Source organism: Enhydra lutris, unplaced genomic scaffold (assembly GCF_002288905.1).
Source record: "Enhydra lutris kenyoni isolate GAN:26980312 unplaced genomic scaffold, ASM228890v2 scaffoldscaffold171, whole genome shotgun sequence".
In the NCBI taxonomy this organism is placed as follows: Eukaryota; Metazoa; Chordata; class Mammalia; order Carnivora; family Mustelidae; genus Enhydra; species Enhydra lutris.
The window spans coordinates 31,891-50,304 of NW_019154255.1; the positions used below are offsets into that span (position 1 = coordinate 31,891).

The 18,414-nt window shown below is 37.7% G+C and overlaps 1 protein-coding gene across 1 annotated transcript in view; it reads right to left on the reverse strand.

The window, feature by feature from the left end:
- Positions 1-484: 484 nt before the first annotated feature.
- The window catches only part of LOC111140110 (negative regulator of P-body association), a 46,021-nt gene continuing 28,091 nt past the window's right edge, over positions 485-18,414 (reverse strand). The window contains exon 3 of the mRNA XM_022492485.1: positions 485-555. The gene's annotated coding sequence lies outside the window, so the exon portion shown is untranslated. The remainder of the gene's footprint in view (positions 556-18,414) is intronic.

Here is an 18,414-nt window from a genome sequence, read left to right on the forward strand (position 1 = left end):
ATAAGATGAACAAGGTCTGAAGATTTAATGTAAAACATGATGATTATAGTTGATAACAATGTACTGTATAATTGAAATTTGCTAAGAGAGTAGAACTTAAATGTTCTCACCAAAAAGACCCAATAAATATATGGGAGGTGATGGGTGTCTTAATTAACAAGATGATGGAAATCTTTTCAAAATGTATATGTATACCAAATCACCATAAGGTACAATTTAAATATCTTATAATTTTGTTTGTCAATTAAACACCAATAAAGATGAAAAAAATTGTGAGATGAGGATTAAAAACCCCATCAATACCCATCCTTATTAGAGGGTGTGGGGTACATACATTCCATATGTAGAAAAATCTTTGCATCTATTATCCATGAGGACACTATTTATTTATTTACTTATTTATTTCATTTATTTATTTTCATGAGAATAATTTTATATACTTTGCAGTTGAGGATAATAGAAAAATTTTTTCTTTCACCTTTTTGCAGGTCAAGCGTGATGGTGTCATGGCTGACTTTGGTAGCTTAGAGAAGATGATGCATCAATTTGGGACCTCTGTCAAAATTAAAATTGTAATGGGTTCATTTTAATATATCATTATATGCACATAGCTTTTTAAAAAATTTATTTCTGTCACTTAATAGTCATAACCTATACATCAACTGTGACAGGTATTCATTACCCTCATTTATAGAAGTGAAAATTGGACTCAAAAGTTCAATGACTTGCCTCAGGTATTATAATCAGAAAATGAAGAAATCATATTTGAACACAGATTCTGTGATTTCAGAAAAAATTGTCTTTTAACAACATAAAAATGCCTTTGCTCCCTATTTTTTCCCTCAAAACTGAGTCATATAACCATCATTTTTTTTAAAAGATTTTATTTATTTATTTGAAACAGAGAGAGAGAGAGCACAAGTAGGCAGAGAGGCAGGCATAGAGAGAGAGGAGAAAGCAGGCTCCCCGCTGAGCAGAGAGCCCGATGCGGGCCTCAATCCCAGGACCCTGAGATCATGACCTGAGCCGAAGGCAGAGGCTTAACCCACTGAGCCACCCAGGCGCCCAACCATCATTTTTAAAAGAAAAATAACTTCACATTCTTTTAGTGTGTATATATATATACATAGTGTATATATAGTGTGTGTATACATATAGTGTAAATGTATATATATATACATATTAAAAGAATGTGAAGTATTTATTTGTGCAATGTTTTTCAAACATATACATACATCCTAGGTGATATACATTTCCAAAATATCTCTCAGAAATAAGAAAAAAGAAAGTAGAGAAATTCTATGGTAAAAGGAAATCTTTTGTTCGCTCTGATGATGGAAAAAAGATGCAATGAACCAAAGAATGAAGGTGAACTCTTGAAACTGAGAACACCCCTCAGTTGATGGCTAGCAAGGAAACAGAAATTCTAGACTTACAGTAATACGAAATTGAGTTCTGCCAACAACCAAATGAGTAAGTCATGAATTTTCCCCTAGACCCTCTAGAAAGGAATGCAGCTTGCCAATACCTTGATTTTCATCCAATGAGACCTGTACCAGATTTCTGACATACACGATGGTAAAACAGTGCAGGTATTGTTTTAAGCCCCTACATTTGTGATAAATTTGTTAAGGCAATAGTAGAAAACTTACATGAAATCAATGCAAGAAAAGTTGGTGCACTTCCAAGAAAAACAAAACACTGAAATGAAGTGATAACACATCAGGAAGGAAGATTACCAAGAAAAGAACTTGAGTATATCATATTTTCCTTTTAAAAATGATCAATCTAAAGTAGTATGGGAAGGACTTCTGGGGAGGATGGCAGAGTAGGAGGATCCTAAACTTAACTCACCCCACAGATCCACCTATATAACACCCACATCAGTTTAAGTAACTCAGAACACAACCTGAAGACTGCAAGAACAGATTCTCCACAGATAATTGTAGAGAAGCCACATCAAAAATAGTAGGAAGGGCACAGAACTGGTCATGAAACAAAGTGACCTGTGAGACTGACCAGGGGAAGGAGGGGCACTACAAGTACAGAGAAGGGAAAGGAGAAGACCCCACACCAGGCACCCCCAGCCGGGAAGACAAATCAGTATAACATTTGGCTTTGAAAACCAGAGGGGCTTAACTTTTAGTTTTTATAGTCAATTAAGCTTAACACCAGGAATGTTATAGAAACTTTAAAAATCAGTAGGGTCAGCTCTGGGAGAACATGAGGAGAATAAGAAACTGAGTCCCCACCCTTAAAGAAATAACATAACAAACAATCCCACTAACATAAAGTATAGGAGCATTAGTTTGGAAAAATACCTGCATAGTATATGGGAAGGAGATTTGTTTACTAATCTCAGAACATGCATAGGAGAGGCAGGAGTCTTTAGAGACTTCTCCAAAAGAAAGCACTGGCAGGAGCCATTTTTTTCCATCAACACCCAGCCTAGATGCACAGACACCTGGAGGAACCAGCACAAACACACTCCAACTTGCCTGCTAGTAATGTACTATGCCTCTATGTTCTCATACTGACCTGCTTCATCCAACTTGCTCTCCACAGTTCTCCAAACCAACACCAGGTCACCACCCATAAACAGATGAGGGCAAAATTTCCTAAGAGTGCAACATACCCTAGCATTCTCCTTTGGATATACCTCACTCAACCCACTCTACTCAGCATAATAAATTTAGGGTTTATCCAAAGCCACACAAGTGTCGCATTCTGCAACCAGCCCCAAAGGTGCCAAACAACACTTTAAGGTGACTTGTCCTAAGGAGAGAAGCCCCAGCAGTGGACTGGGGGTAGTCACCTGGATTGACTGCAGTCCTCACCCATCAGTGAAAGCCTCTCAGGGAACAACACAGGAAGAGCACCCTGTAGTTTGCTGCAACCACAACTCTGGCAAACATCTGGCTGGAACAAATTCAAGCCCAAGGGGTCCCTAGGCTGGCTCCATACAATATACCAGGGAATAAATCTGGTCCACAGCAGGCAAACAGAGCCCCTGCAAAACATCGGTCTGAAGGCAAACACAGCTAATCTACAAAAGTAGAGTGCAGCAACACAAATAGGAGATACTCCTAAATCACCACGTCCTAGTGAACAGTGGATATTGTGATATAGGGTACTACAGGACTTCTTCATAAAGCCACTATTTTGAAAAGCAGGGAACACAAGCACATAAGAAGACTTTCCTAAAACAAAGAAACAGATGCAGAGAGTTACATAAAAAGAGGAGGCAGAGGAATGTGTCCCAAATGAAAGAACAAGAAAAAAACACACAGAGAGAGCAAAATGAAATCTAGATAGGCAATATGTTTGATGGAGAATTTGAAGTAATGGTCATAAAGATATTCACTGGACTTAAGAAGAGTGGATGATCTCAGTGACAGCCTAAAAAAGAGATAGAAAAGATAAAAAAGCATCAATCAGCAGTGAAAAACTCAGTAACTGAAATTAAAAATATACTATAATAAGCTTGGAGAGATACATGGTGGCACAGTAGGAGAACCCTAGGCTTCCCTCGTCCCATGAACACAATTAGATAACTATCAAATCATTCTAAATACTCCAGAAGTTGATCTAAATTCTGACAGAACAAACTCCAAAACTAAAGAGAGATAAGAGGCCACATCAAAGCAGGTAGAAAGTGTGGAGATATGGTTTAAGGGAGAAACAGATCATGGGGGATGTAGAAGGGAAGGATCAACAGTCACAGAGAAGGTTGATATGGCGGCGGGGGGGCACACAGGGGAACTTACAACGAGAATGTTTCCCTAAAGCCACTGGCTTGGAAAAAGAAAGGGGCTGAATTTGGTGAGTTCTTGCAACCAGATGGGCTTAAAGCCTTAAGTTTAAATGTTAGTGGGCTTGGATGGGATAAAGCCCAGAGGGCAGTAGGCTGCGCTTGAAGAGAAGGCAAGCAAACAACACAGGGGCAGAGAGCATGGACACAACAATCTGAAGAGCACCTGAGGCACACAGTGGGGACATTATTTATTCTTCTTGGAGCATGTCTGTAAGAGGCAGTGTTCACAAGGACACCTCTTCAGGAACACAGGAGCTGACCAGCACCATTTCCCAACCCCACCCCTCAGCATAAACACAGAGCCACTTGGGAAAAGCAGAACAGTGCCCAAACTGGCTGCATAGCTTGCATACACCAGTCTCCACCACCCTCCACTCTGGTGTGACTGCACTTCTCAAACTTGCCTCAGTCCCAGCATGGTCGGCCCATCCCCCAGAAGACAGCATAACCCCCGCCCATGCCATGTCTCCCGAACAGAGAGTTCTGCAGGGCCTCAGCTATGGTGAAGGTGATGGCAGAACTCATTTGATTAGCAGAACACAACACACCTAGTTAAAACAAACCATGTTCAGGCCAGAGTCCAAACACTGCTCACAGCAGGCATAGAGAACCTCTGCCAACTGCCCTAAAGGATAAAGCAGCCAAAACACAAAAGCAGTACACATGCGGCACACATCAGAGAAACTCCCTGAAGCACCATGCTCTGGGCACTACGTGGCTTTTTCTTCACAAGGCCTTACTTTAAGAAGCAGGAGGCATATCTGCCTTAACATAGCTCAGAGAAAAATACAGAGACTTTGATAAAACACAAAGAAAGAATTTATCCCAAATGAAAAGAACAAGGCCATAACCAGAGATATAAGCAAAAGAGAGAAAAGTAACATACCTGATGGAGAATTTTTATTCCTTCAAGTTCTTATCTAAATTCCAGTCAGTTAACATACAGTGTAATATTAGCTTTATGTATAGAATTTGGTGATTCATCACTTACATAAACTAAAGAGTGCTCATCACAAATGTCCTCCTTAATATCCATCACCTATTTAACACATCCCCCATGAATGTCCTTCCCAGTAATCCTCAGTTTGTTCTCTGTAGTTAAGCATTTGTTTCATATTTTGCCTTTCTTTCATCCAACTATATTCATCTCTTTTGTTTCCGAAATTCCACATATGAGTGAAGTCATGGTGTTTATCTCTCTGACTAACTTATTTCACCTAGCATAATACTCTCTAGATCCACCCACAATGTCAGCAGTGACAAAGTTTCATTCTTTTTGAAGGCTGAGTAATATTCCAATGTATATAACACACACACACACACACACACATATATGTGTATATACACATAAAATACACACATATACATATACCCCATCATCTTTATCAATTCATAAGTCATTTGGGCTCCTTCATAATTTGGCTATTGTTGATAAAGCTGATATAAACAACTGATGGAGAATTTAAAATGACAACCATAAGGATACTCAGTGGGCTTGAGAAAAGAATAGAAGACATTAGTTAGACCCTTAACACAGAAAATAGATAAAAGAATTGATTAGAGATGAAGAGTTCAATAAACAAGATTTGTAACAGGCTTCATGCAATGAACACCAGGCTGGAAGAAGCAAATGAATGAATTAGTGACCAAGAAGACAGACAAAGGAAAGTAATGACACTAAAGAGGAAAGAGAGAAGAATTATGCAGTGTGAGAACAGACACATGGAAGTCACTGACCATCAAATGTAATAACATTTGTATAATAAGAGTCCCAGAAGAAGAGAAAGAAAAAGGGACAGAGAATTTATTTGAAGAAATAACAACTGAAAATTTCCCTGATCTGGAGAGGGAAACAAAAATCTAAATCTGGGAGGCACAGACAACTCCTATCATAATCAACAAAAGCAGGCCAACACCAAGACATATTGCAATTAGATTTGAAAATTTAGTGATAAAGAAAAAAATCTTAAAAGCAGCAAGGCATAGAAGCCCTTAACTTACAAGGAAAAACTCATAAATTTAGTTGGAGATTTCCCAAAGAAACTTTCCAAATAAGAATGGAGTAAAATATATTCAAAGCTCTGAATGGGAAAGATCCACAGCCAAGGATACTCTATCCAACAAGGTTGTTATTCAGAATAGAAGGAGAGAGAAACAGTTTACCAGACAAACAAAATCTAAATCTAAAGGAAATTGTGACCACTAAGCCAGTCCTGCAAGAAATATTAAAGGGGACACTTTGGGTGCAAAGGTAACAATTTGTCACCAATGTGACAAAGACAAGATCAGAGAAAACCTCCAGAAATGAGAAAACAAGTAATAGAATGGCAATAAATATATATCCATCAATAATTACACTGAATTAGAAGGGAGGCAAGATGGCAGAGGAGTAAGGGACCTGGTTTCTTTCATCTGGTCCCTCGAATTTAGCTGGATATCTAGCAAACCATTCCGAACACCCATGAATTCAGCCTGAAATGGCAAGAAAATTTATCTGGAACTCTACAAGCAGAAAAACAATTGCTTTTTGCAAGGTTGGTGGTGCAGAGTCATGAATCTGTGGGGTAATATCAGAAGATAAACACAAGGGGGCAGGGAGGCTATATAAGCTGGCTACCAGAAAGTGATATAACACCAGAGTGCAAAATCGGAACCCTAAGAAATCTGCTCCAGTGAGAGACATCCCTTTCTGAAAGGGGGTCAGGGGATGAAAAGGGCAGAAATCTAGGTGGATCATTGTGGTCTCGGGATCCCAGGAGATGCAGAAAGAATGGGAGGGCTGGAACTGATACAGTGCCCAAGCAGCGGAGAGGAAAAAATGATTATGGTCACTGAGCCTAGGAGGGACTTTCAGCTCAGGCTGCCATAAATCATGAGGCAGGCAGTAGGGAGACTGCTGTTTGCCTGAGCACCCTGAAAAGGACTGGAATGTGCAAGCCATTTACCATCCCCTGGGATGGACAAAATGGCTGCACCCAGGACTGGACAACAGCTCTTAGGGCACTGGTGGCCCTGAAAGCACCATAGAGCAGCATCCAGCCATGACCCTGAAGAGCAGGGTGTGTGTGAGCCCACAACCACTAAAAGTCGCAAAGATGCAAAGCACAGTAACAACAGTAGGTCCCTGCTCCCCTCCCCCCCACCAGGAGGATTGCAGTGGCATGAACCCCAAGAGTCTGAAGAGTTTGTGCCACACAGAAGTGGAGACCCTTTGACCTGGAGGGTTTATTGAAGAGGAGGCACTGAGATCTTATGGCTTTGGGCTGGAGATCTGGGCATGGCCATGTTTGCTCTGATTCTGAAGAGGCATGGAAAGTCTCCAGGGGAAAAAAGCCTTACAAATGACCAGCTTAAATTGAGCACACTCCTCTGACAAAGGGTGGGACAAATATGCCCAGGCAAAGATTCTGAGAGCCAGCACAGCAAGCTCCTTCCCCAGAGGACTGACTGGAAGAACAGGTGAATGAAAAGCTTATGGATGCCACAATACGGTAAAACTCCAGCGCCATGGTAAAATAGTATATTGAGCTCCAGGGGTTTCTTCATGACTCATTTAACCTTCAGGATAAAATTTTTCATTTCTTTCTCTCTCTTTCTCTACCTTTTTTTCTGTTTCAACTACATTCTTAAATTTACCAACTTATATTTTTGTGTTTGTCTGTTTTTTGCTTTTTGTTTTGTTTTGGTTTTTTGTGTGTGTGTGTGTGTGTTTTTTTTTTTTTTTTTTTTTTTTTTTTTGGTGTCCACAAATGAGGGTGCTTATTCTTTGAGGTGGAGGAATGCTTATTGCCATCTGTTCTTGTTCTTGTTCTTATTCTTTTTTGGCTTTGTTTTCTATTGTTTTTTATTACATTCAGTTAGCCAATATTTACTACAACATTAGTTTTTGATGGTGTGTTCAATGATTCATTAGTTATGTATAACATCCACTGGTCTTCACAACACAAGACCACCTCAATAGTCACCACCTAGTTACCCCAACCCTGCATCCTACTCCATTCTGTACCCCTCAGTTTGGTTCCAGGAGTCCAGAGTCTCTCATGGTTTGTCTCCCTCTCTGATTTTCTTCCCATTCAGTTTCTCCTCCCTTCCCCTGTGGTCCTCCGCACTCTTCCTTCTGTTCCACATAAGAGTGATGATTTCTTCCCATTCAGTTTCTCCTCCCTTCCCCTGTGGTCCTCCACACTCTTCCTTCTGTTCCACATAAGAGTGAAACCATATGACAATATGTCTTTCTCTGCTTGACTTATTTCATTTAGCATAATCCCCTTCAGTTACATCCATGTAGATGTAAATGGTAGGTATTCATCTTTTCTGATGGCTGAGCAATATTTCACATGAATCACATCTTCTTACTCCATTCATCTGTTGAATGACATCTAGGCTCCTTCCACAGTTTGGCTATAGTGGACATTGCTGCTATGAACTCTGGGGTTCAGGTGCCCCTTCTTTTCACTACATCTATATCTTTGGCTAAATATCTAGTACTGCAATTGCTGGGTCATAAGATCTTGAGGAACCTTCATACTCTTTTCCAGAGTGGCTGCACCAGCTTGCATTTCTACCAACAGTGTAAGAGGGTTCCTCTTTCTCCACATTCTCATCAACATTTGTTGTTAACAGTCTTGCAAATTTTAGCTATTCTAACTGGTGACAGATGGTATCTCACTGTGGTTTTGATTTGAATTTCCCTGATAGCTAGTGATATGTAACATTTTTTCATGAGCCTATTAGCCATTTGTATGTCTTCTTTGTTAGGCAAACGTGATAACCACTACACTACGGATACTGTATGTCTTCTTTGGAGAAGTGTCTATTCATGTCTTCTGACCATTTTTTGACTGGATTATTTGTTTTTTGGGTGTTGAGTTTGAGAAAATTATAGATTTTAAATACCAGTCTTTTGTCTGTAATGTCATTTGCAAATATCTTCTCCCATTCTGTGGGTTGCCTTTTTGTTTTGTTGACTGTTTCCATTGCTGTGAAGAAGCTTTTTATCTTGATGTGGTCCTAATAGTTCATATTTGTTTTTGCTTCCCTTGCCTTTGGAGACATGTCTTGAAAGAAGTGAATGCAGTCAATGTCAAATAGGTTACTGCCTATGTTTTCCTCTAGGAGTTTGATGGATTCCTGTCTTACATTGAGGTCTTTCAACCATTTTGAATTTATTTCTATGTATGATGTAAGAAAATGGTCCAGTTTCATTCTTCCGCATGTGGCTGTCCAGGTTTCCTAGCACCATTTATTGAAGAGACTGCCTTTTATCAATGGGATGTTCATTCCTGATTTGTTGAAGAGAGTTTGACCATAGAGTTAAGGGTCCATATCTGGGATCTCTATTCTGTTACACTAATAAATAACTCTGTTATTTTTTTTTTTTTTGCCAATACCATGCTGTCTTAATGATCACAAATTTGTAATATAGCTTGAAATCAGGCATCATAATGCCCTAAGCTTTGGTTTTCTTATTCAACATGCTCCTGGTGATTCGGGGTCTTTTCTGGTTCCATACTAATTTTAGGATTATTTGTTCTAGCTCTGTGAAAAATGTTGATGGTATTTTGATGAGGATTGCACTGGGTGTGTAGATTACTCTGGGCAACATAGACATTTTAACAGTGTTTACTGTTCCAAGCCATGAGCATGGAAAGTTCTTCCGTCTCTTTTTGTCTTCTCAATTTCTTTCATAGGTGTTCTGCAATTTACAGATTATAGATCCTTGACCTCTTTGGTTAGGTTTATTCCTAAGTATTTTATGGTTTTTGGTGCTATTATAAAAGGAGCTGATTCCTTAATTTCTTTTTCCTCAATTACATTGCTAGTGTATTGAAATACCACTGACTTCTGTGCATTGATTTTGCCACATTACTGATTGATGTAGGAGTTGTAGTAATTTGGGGGTGGAGTCTTTTGGGTTTTCCACATAAAGTATCATATCATCTGTGAGAAGAGAGATTTTTACTTCTTCTTTACCAATTTGAATGCCTTTGATTTATCTTTGTTGTCTGATTGCTGAGGTTAGGACTTCTAGTACTATGTTGAACAATAATGGTGAAGAATGGGTATCCCTGTTGTGTTCCTGACCTTAAAGGAAAGGCTCTACGTTTTTCCCCATTGAGAATGATATTCACTATGGCCTTTTCATAGATGGGTTTTATAATATTGAGGTATGTTCCCTCTATCCCTACACCCTGAGGAATTTTAATCAGGAAAAGATGATATATTTTGTCAAATGCGTTTTTTACAACAACTGAGAGGATCATATAATTCTTATCTTTTATCAATGTGCTCTATCACAATGGTTGATTTGTGAATGTTGAACCACTACAGTTGCATCCCAAAATTAACTTCCTCCTAGTCGTGGTGAATAATTCTTTCAATGCACTGTTGAGTCCTCTTGGCTAAGAACTTCTTGAGTATTTTGGAATCCAAATTCACAGGAAGATTGGTCTTTAATTCTCCTTTTTAATGGGGTCTTTGTCCAGTTTGGGTATCAGGGTAATGCTGGCCTCATAAGAAAGAGTTTGGAAGTTGTCCTTCTATTTCTATTTTTTTTGAAACAGTTTCAGTATAATAGGTATGATTTCTTCTCTAAGTGTTTGGTAGAATTCCCCTGGGAAGCTGACCTGGACCATTGTTGTTTTTTTTTTTTTTTTTAATTACTGTTTCAGTTTCCTTGCTGGTTACTGGTCTATCCAGATTGTTTCAAGTCTTGGCAGTTTATATTTTCCAGGAATACATCCATTTCTTCCAGATTGCTTAATTCGTTAGCATACAGTTGCTGGTAATAATTTCTAAAAATTGTTTTTATTTTCTTGGTGTTAGTTGGGATCTTTCCCATTTCATTCATGGTTTTATTGATTTGGGTCCTTTCTCTTTTCTTTTGGATAAGTCTGGTGAGAGGTTTACTGACCAAGGACTGATATCCAAGATCTACAAAGAGCTTCTCAAATTCAACACCCAAAAAACAGATAATCAAGTAAAAAAAAATGGGCACAAGAAATGAACAGACACTTCTCCAATGAACACATATAAATCGCTAGCAGACATAACAAAAATGATCTTCATCGTTAGCCATTAGGGAAATTCAAACCAAAACCAAATTGAGATACATTATACCAGTTAGAATGGAAAAAAAATTAACAAGGCAAGAAACAACAAATGTCAAAGAGGATGTGGAGAAAGGTAGGGAACCCTCTTATACTGTTGGTGGGAATGCAAGCTGGTGCAGCCACTTTGGAAAACTGTGGAGATTCATCAAAACAAACCATGAGAAACTGTGGACTCTGAAAAACAATCTGAGGGTTTTGAAGAGGCGGGGGGTGGGAGGTTGGGTGAGCCTGGTGGTGGGAATTATGGAGGGCACGTATTTCATGGAACATTGGGTGTGGTACATAAACAATGAACTTTGTAACACTGAAAAGAAATTTTAAAAATAAATAAAAAGTAAGTTAAAATTAAAAAAAAAATAGAGCTACCTTATGACCTGGCAATTGCACTATTGGGTATTTACCCCAAAGAGACAGATGTCATGAAAACAAGGTTCATATGCACCCCCATGTTCATAGCAGCAATGTCCACAATAGCCAAACTGAGAAGGAGACGAGATGCCCTTCAACAGATGAATGGATAAAGAAGATGTGGGCCATATACACAATAGTATATTACTCACCCATCAGAAACGATGAATACCCAACATTTGCATCAACACGGATGGTACTATTGGAGATTATACTGAGTGAAATAAATCAAGCAGAGAGAGTAAATTATCATATGGTTTCACTTATTTGTGGAACATAAGGAATAGCATGGAAGACATTAGGAGAAGGAAAGGAAAAATGAAAGGGGGATAATTGGAGTAGGAGATGAACCATGAGAAACTATGGACTCTGGGAAACCAAGTGAGGATTAAGAAGGGAGGGCAGTGGGGGGATGAATGAGCCTGGTGGTGGGTATTAAGAAAGGCATGGATTGCATGGCACTCTGGGTTTTATATGCAAACAATGAATCATGGAGCACTATATCAAGAAGTAATGGTGTATCTGCATGGTGTCTAACATAACATAATAAAAATTTTAAAAAAATAAATAAAAATTTAAAAAAATGTTTAGTAGAAATCCCCTGGGAAGCCAAGTGGTCCTGGACTCTTGTGTTTTTGGAGTTTTATGGTTACTGCCTCAATTTCCTTCCTAGTTATGAGTCTGTTCAGATTGTTTCTTCCTGTTCCATTCTTGGTAGTTTTTAAGTTTCTGGGAATGCATCCATTTCTTCTAGATAGCTTAATTTGTTGGCATATAGTTGCTGGTAATAATTTCTAATACTAGTTTCTATTTCCTTGGTGTCAGTCCTGATCTCTCCCCTTTCATTCAAGAGTTAACTAATTTGGGTCCTTTCCCTTTTCTTTTAAATAAGTCTGGTGAGAGGTTTATAGAGCTTATTAATTCTTCTAGTTTCGTTGTTCTGTTCTACTATTTTTCTGGTTTCTATTTCATTGATTTCTGCTCTAATCTTTATTATTCATGTGCTACTGCTTGCTTTTGGCATGATTTGACATTGTTTCTCCAGGTCCATTAGGTGTAAGGTTAGCTTGTGCACTTGGGATTTTTCTAGTTTTTTTGAGAGACTTGAATGGTTATGTATTTCCCTCTTAGGAATTCCTTTGCAGTATCCCATTGGTTTTGGCCCAATATGTTTTCATTCTCATTAGTTTCAATGACTTGTTTTTTTTTTTTCTTTTTTTCTTTAATTTCCTGGATAATACAATCAGTCTTTAGCAGGATGCTCTTTAACTTCCAAGTGACTGAGTTCCTTCCAAACTTCTTCTTGTGATTGATTTCCAGTTCAGGGCATTTTGGTCTGAAAATATGCAGGGAATAATCCCAATCTTTTGATATCAGTTGAGACCTGATTTGTGACCTAGTTATGTGATCTATTCTGGAGAGAGTTCCATGTGTACTTGAGAAGAATGAATATTCTGTTGTTTTGGGATGTAATGTTCTGTATATTTTTGCAAAGTCCATCTGGCCCAATGTTTCACTCAAAGTGGTTGTTTCTTTGTTGATCTTCTGCTTAGTTATCCATCCATTGTTGTGAATGGAGTGTTGAGGTCTTCTGCTATTAATGTACTATTATTGATGTATCTTTACGTTGGTCATTAATTGGTTTATACAACTGGGTGCTCCCATGTTAGGTGCATAGATATATATAACTCTTAGATCTTCTTGTTGAATAGACCCTTTAAGTATCTACATCTCTTACTACAGTTTTAGTTTAAAAAGGAATTTGTCTGATAAAAGGATTTCTACTCCAGCTTTCTTTGAGGTCCATTAGCATGGTAATGGTTCCTCATCCCCTCACTTTCAATCTGGCAGTGTCTTTAAGTTCAAAATGCATCTCTTGTCGACAGCATATAAATGGGTCCTACTTTTTTTTTTTTTAATCCAATCTGAAACCCTGTGTCTTTTCATGGCTCCATTTAACTTGTTTACATTCAGAGTAACTACAGAAAGATATGAATTTAGTGCCATTGTATTGCCTATAAAGTCCCTGTTCTTGTAGTTTCTGTTAATATCTGTTCTATGTGACTCTTTAGATTTCTCTTCACTTAAATAACCCTGCGTTATAATTCTTGCAGGGTTAGCTTGGGGCCACATATTCTTGCAGCTTTTGTTTTTCCTGAAAGTACTTTCTCTCTCCAACTGTTCTGAGTCACAGCTTTGATGGGCAAAGTATTCTTGGCTGTATGTTCTTTTCATCTGGTACCTTGAATATGTCTTGCCAGTCCTTTCTGGCTTACCAGGTCTCTCTGGACAGGTCTGATGTTATTCTGATGTTCCTCCCTCTGTACATAAGAAATTTCTTCCTTCTTGCTGCTCTTAGGTAGCATCCTTAGCTCTATGATTTGCAAGCTTCACTATTATATATTGGGGTATTGATCAATTTTTATTGATTTTGGGAGGGTCCTCTCTGTCTCTTGGACATGAATGCTTATTCCTTCCCCAGATTAAGGAAGTTCTCAGCTATGAACAGATGGAGAGAGAAAGTGCCTCAGTTGGTTAAGCATCTGCCTTTGGTTCAGGTCACCATCCCAGTGTCCTGGGATCAAGTCCCATATCGGGGTCCCTCCTCAATTGGGAGCCTGCTTCTCTCTCCTTCTGCTCCTTCCCTCTATTCATGCTTTCTCTCTTTCTGTCTCTCAAATAAATGTCTTTTAAAAAATATTTAGGTCACGTATTAAACAGGTTTTAACAAATATAAAAAATTGAAATAATACCATGCAGCTTTTCTGAACACAATGTTATGAAAATAGAAGTCAAACTCAAGAAAAAAATTTGGAAGGAAATACATGGAGTTTAAACAACATGCTACAAAACAATGAATGTGTAAAACAGAATATCAAGGAAGAAATTTAAAAAATACATGGAAACAAATAAACGTGAACACACAATGTTCCAAAACCACTGGGAGATAGCAAAAGTTTTCCTAAGTGGGAAGTATGTAGCAAAACAGTCCTACCTCAAGAACCAAGAGAAGTCTCAAATAAACACCCTCAGCCTACACATAAAGAAGCTAGAAACAGAATAATAAAAGTAGCCTCACATCGGCTAAAGGAGGGAAATAATATTAGAGTAGAAATAAAATGATAATGAAATAGAAACTAAAACAAATAAACAAAAAATAATTAGAACAGGTCAATGGAATCAGGAGATGGTTCTTTGAAAAAAATTAATGAAATTAATCACCTAGCCAAACTATTCAAAAAGAAAAGAGAAAGGACCCAAATAAATAAAATCACAAATAAGATAAAAGAAATAACAATCAATATCAGAGAAATAAAATTATAAGAGATTATGAAAACCTATATGGCTACACATTGGACAACCTGGAAGACATGAATTAATTCCTAGAAACATAATCTACAAAAGCAGAAACAGGAAGAAACAGAAAACTTAAACAGCATGATAACCAGCAAGAAAATTGAATTAGTAATCAACAATCTCTTGAGACACAGAAGTTCAGGAACAGATGGCTTCACAAGTACATTTTTGCAAACATTTAAAGAATTAAACTTCTCAAACTGTTCCAATAAAATAAAAAGGGAAGGAAAACTTCCATATTCATTCTATGAAGCCAGCATTACCCTCATATCAAGAATAGATAAAAACTCCACTGAAAAACAGAACTAAGGACCAATATTCCTAATGAACAGAGATGCAAAAATTGTCAATAAATTATTAGCAAATTGAATCCAACAAATCATTAGAAAAATTAATCACCATAATCAAGTGGGATTTATTCCTGCATTACAAGGGTGGTTCAATATTCACAAATCAATCAATGTGTTACTACACCACATTAGTAAATGAAACAAGAACCATATGATCTTCTCAAGATATGCAGAAAAATTGTTTGATAAAGTACAGTATCCATTCATGACAAAAACCATCAATAAAGTATGGATAGAAGGGACATATCTCTACTTGATAAAGGCCATATATGAAAGACCCAAAGCTAGTATCATCCTCAGTGGGGAAAAACTGAGAGCATTTTCTCTATGGTCAGGAAGAAGACAGGGATGTCCACTCTTACCATTACTATTTAATATAGTACTGGAAGTCTTAGCCTTGGCAATTGGACAAGAAAAGGAAATAAAAGGCATTCATCCAGCAAGGAAGAAGTGAAAAATTTACTATTTACAGATGTCATGGTACTCTATGTAGAAAACCTGACAGACTCTACAAAAAAATTTCTAGAACTGATATATGAATCAGTAAAAATGCAGGATACAAAATCAACCAAAAAAATTTCTTGAATTTCTATGGATCAGTAAATATGCAACAGAAAGTCAAAGGATCTATCCCATTTATAACTGCAGCAAAAACAGTAAGATATCTAGTAACAGACCTAACAAAAGAGGTAAAAGACCTGTCCTCTGAAAAGTACATAACACTGAAGACAGAAATTGAAGATGACACACAAAAAAGGAAAGACATTCCATGTGCATGGATCTGAAGTACAAATATTGTTAAAATACCTATATTACCCAAAGCAATACACATATTTAATTTGATCCCTATCAAAATACCAAAAGCATTTTGCAAAAAGCTAGAACCAATGATCCTAAAATTTGTATGAAACCACAAAAGCCAAATAGCCAAAATAATCTTGAAAAAGAAGATGAAAGCTGGAGACATCACATTTCTGGACTTCAAGGTATATTACAATTGCTCTAGAGATCAAAATGGTATGGTAATGGCACAAAATTGACACATAAATCAATGGAAGAGAATAAAATACCCAGAAATGAACCCACAATTATATGGTCAATTAATCTTCATAAAAGCAAGAAAGAATAACTAGTGGGAAAAGGACAGTCTCTTCAACAAATGGGACTGGGAAAACTGGACAGAAACATGCGAAAGAATGAAACTGAACCACTTTCTTACACCAAAGACGAACATAAATTCAAAATGTATTAAAGACCTAAATGTGAGACATAAAACCATAAATACCCTAGAGTAGATACCAGCAGTCATCTCTTTGACATTGACTATCACCAACTTCTTTCTATATATGTCTCCTGAGGCAAGGGAAACAAAAACCAATATAAACCACTGGGACTTCATCAAAATAAAAAGCTTCTGCACAATGAAGGAAACAATCAGAAAAATAAAATGACACATCTGATAAAGTGTTACTATCCAAAATATCTAAAAAAACTTATGAGTATCCAAAAAAGAAATAATCCAAATAAATCATGGACAGAAGAAATGAAAATACATTTCTCCAAAAAAGACATACCGATAGTCAAGAGAAAAATGGAAAGATGCTCAACATCCCTCATCGTCAGGGAAGTGCAAATCAAAACCACAATGAAATATTAGACCTGTCAGAATGGCTAAAACAAAAACATGAGAAAGAACTGCTGGCAAGTATATGCAGAAAATGGAACACTAATGCACTGTTGGTGGGAATGCACACTGGTGCATAGACTCTGGATACAGTAGAGGTTTCTCCAAAAATTAAAAATAGTATTGTCATATGATTCAATTTCTCCATTGGGTATTTACTGATAGAATATGAAAACATTATTTTGAAAAAAATGCACCCCTATGTTATTGCATTATTTTGAAAAAGATATATTGCACCCCTAGGTTTATTGCAAAATACAGTATTTACAGCAGCACGATATGAAAGCAACCCAAGTGTGTATCAACTGATGAGTGGATAAAGAACATGTGGTTTATATTTTTTAATTCTTTTTTTAAACTTAAATTAACCCACACATAGTACATCATTAGTTTCAGATGTAGTGTTCAATAATTCATCAATTGTGTCTAACACCCAGTGCTCTTCACATCACATGCCCTCCTTAATGCCCATCACCCAATTACATTCAGTTTATACATATTTATCAAGGATATGACTGAAGTGATGTTTGTTTCTCAGTATACTGTGTCAGGAGGCACATGGTATCAATTTGTTCTAGAACTTAAACTTTTAATTTCTTGTTACAGAATTTTGTTCAGGAGATTGAAGAATGTAAGGCTTTGTCTTTTGGTGATGTCATGGATAGCTAGGCATGTACTTTTCTCTTTTCCCACAAGAAACAATAGTTTTTTTTGGTTTGTTTGTTTTGTTTTGTTTTGTTTTTAAAGATTTTATTTATTTACTTGACAGAGATCACAAGTAGGCAGAGAGGCAGGCAGGGACGGGGTGGGGGAGCAGGCTCCCCGCTGGGCAGAGAGCCCGATGTGGGGCTCGATCCCACTACCCTGGGATCATGACCTGAGCCAAAGGCAGAGGCTTAACCCACTGAGTTACCTAGGTGCCCCCATGGATTTTTTTTTTTAATTTCTTTTCAGCATAACAGAATTCATTGTTTATGCACCACACCCAGTGCTCCATGCAATACGTGCCCTCCATAATACGCACCACCAGGGTCACCCAACCAACCCCCCACACCTCCAAAACCCTCAGATTGTTTTTCAGAGTTCACAGTCTCTCATGGTTCATTTCCCCCTCCAATTTCCCCCAACTCCCTTTTCCTCTCCATCTCCAATTGTCCTCCGTGTTATTCCTTATACTCCACAAATAAGCAAAACCATATGATAATTGACTCTCTCTGCTTGACTTATTTCACTCAGCATAATCTCCTCCAGTCTGGTCCATGTTGATAAAAAGTTAGGTATTCACCCTTTCTGATGGAAGCATAATACTCCATAGTATATATGGACCACATCTTCCTTATCCATTCATCCACTGAAGGGCATCTTCATTCTTTTGACAGTTTGCTGTGTCCACTGCTGCTATGAACATTGGGGTACAGATGGCCCTTCTTTTCACTCCATCTGTATCTTTGGGGTAAATACCCAGTAGTGCCATTGCAGGGTCATAGGGAAGCTCTATTTTTAATTTCTTGAGGAATCTCCACACTGTTTTCCAAAGTGCCTTCACCAACTTGTATTCCCACCAACAGTGTAATAGGGTTTCCCTTTCTTCACATCTCTCCAACACACGTTGTTTACTGTCTTTTTTTTTTTTTATTAATTTTATTTTTCATAAACATATAATATCTTTTTATCCCCAGGGGTACAGGT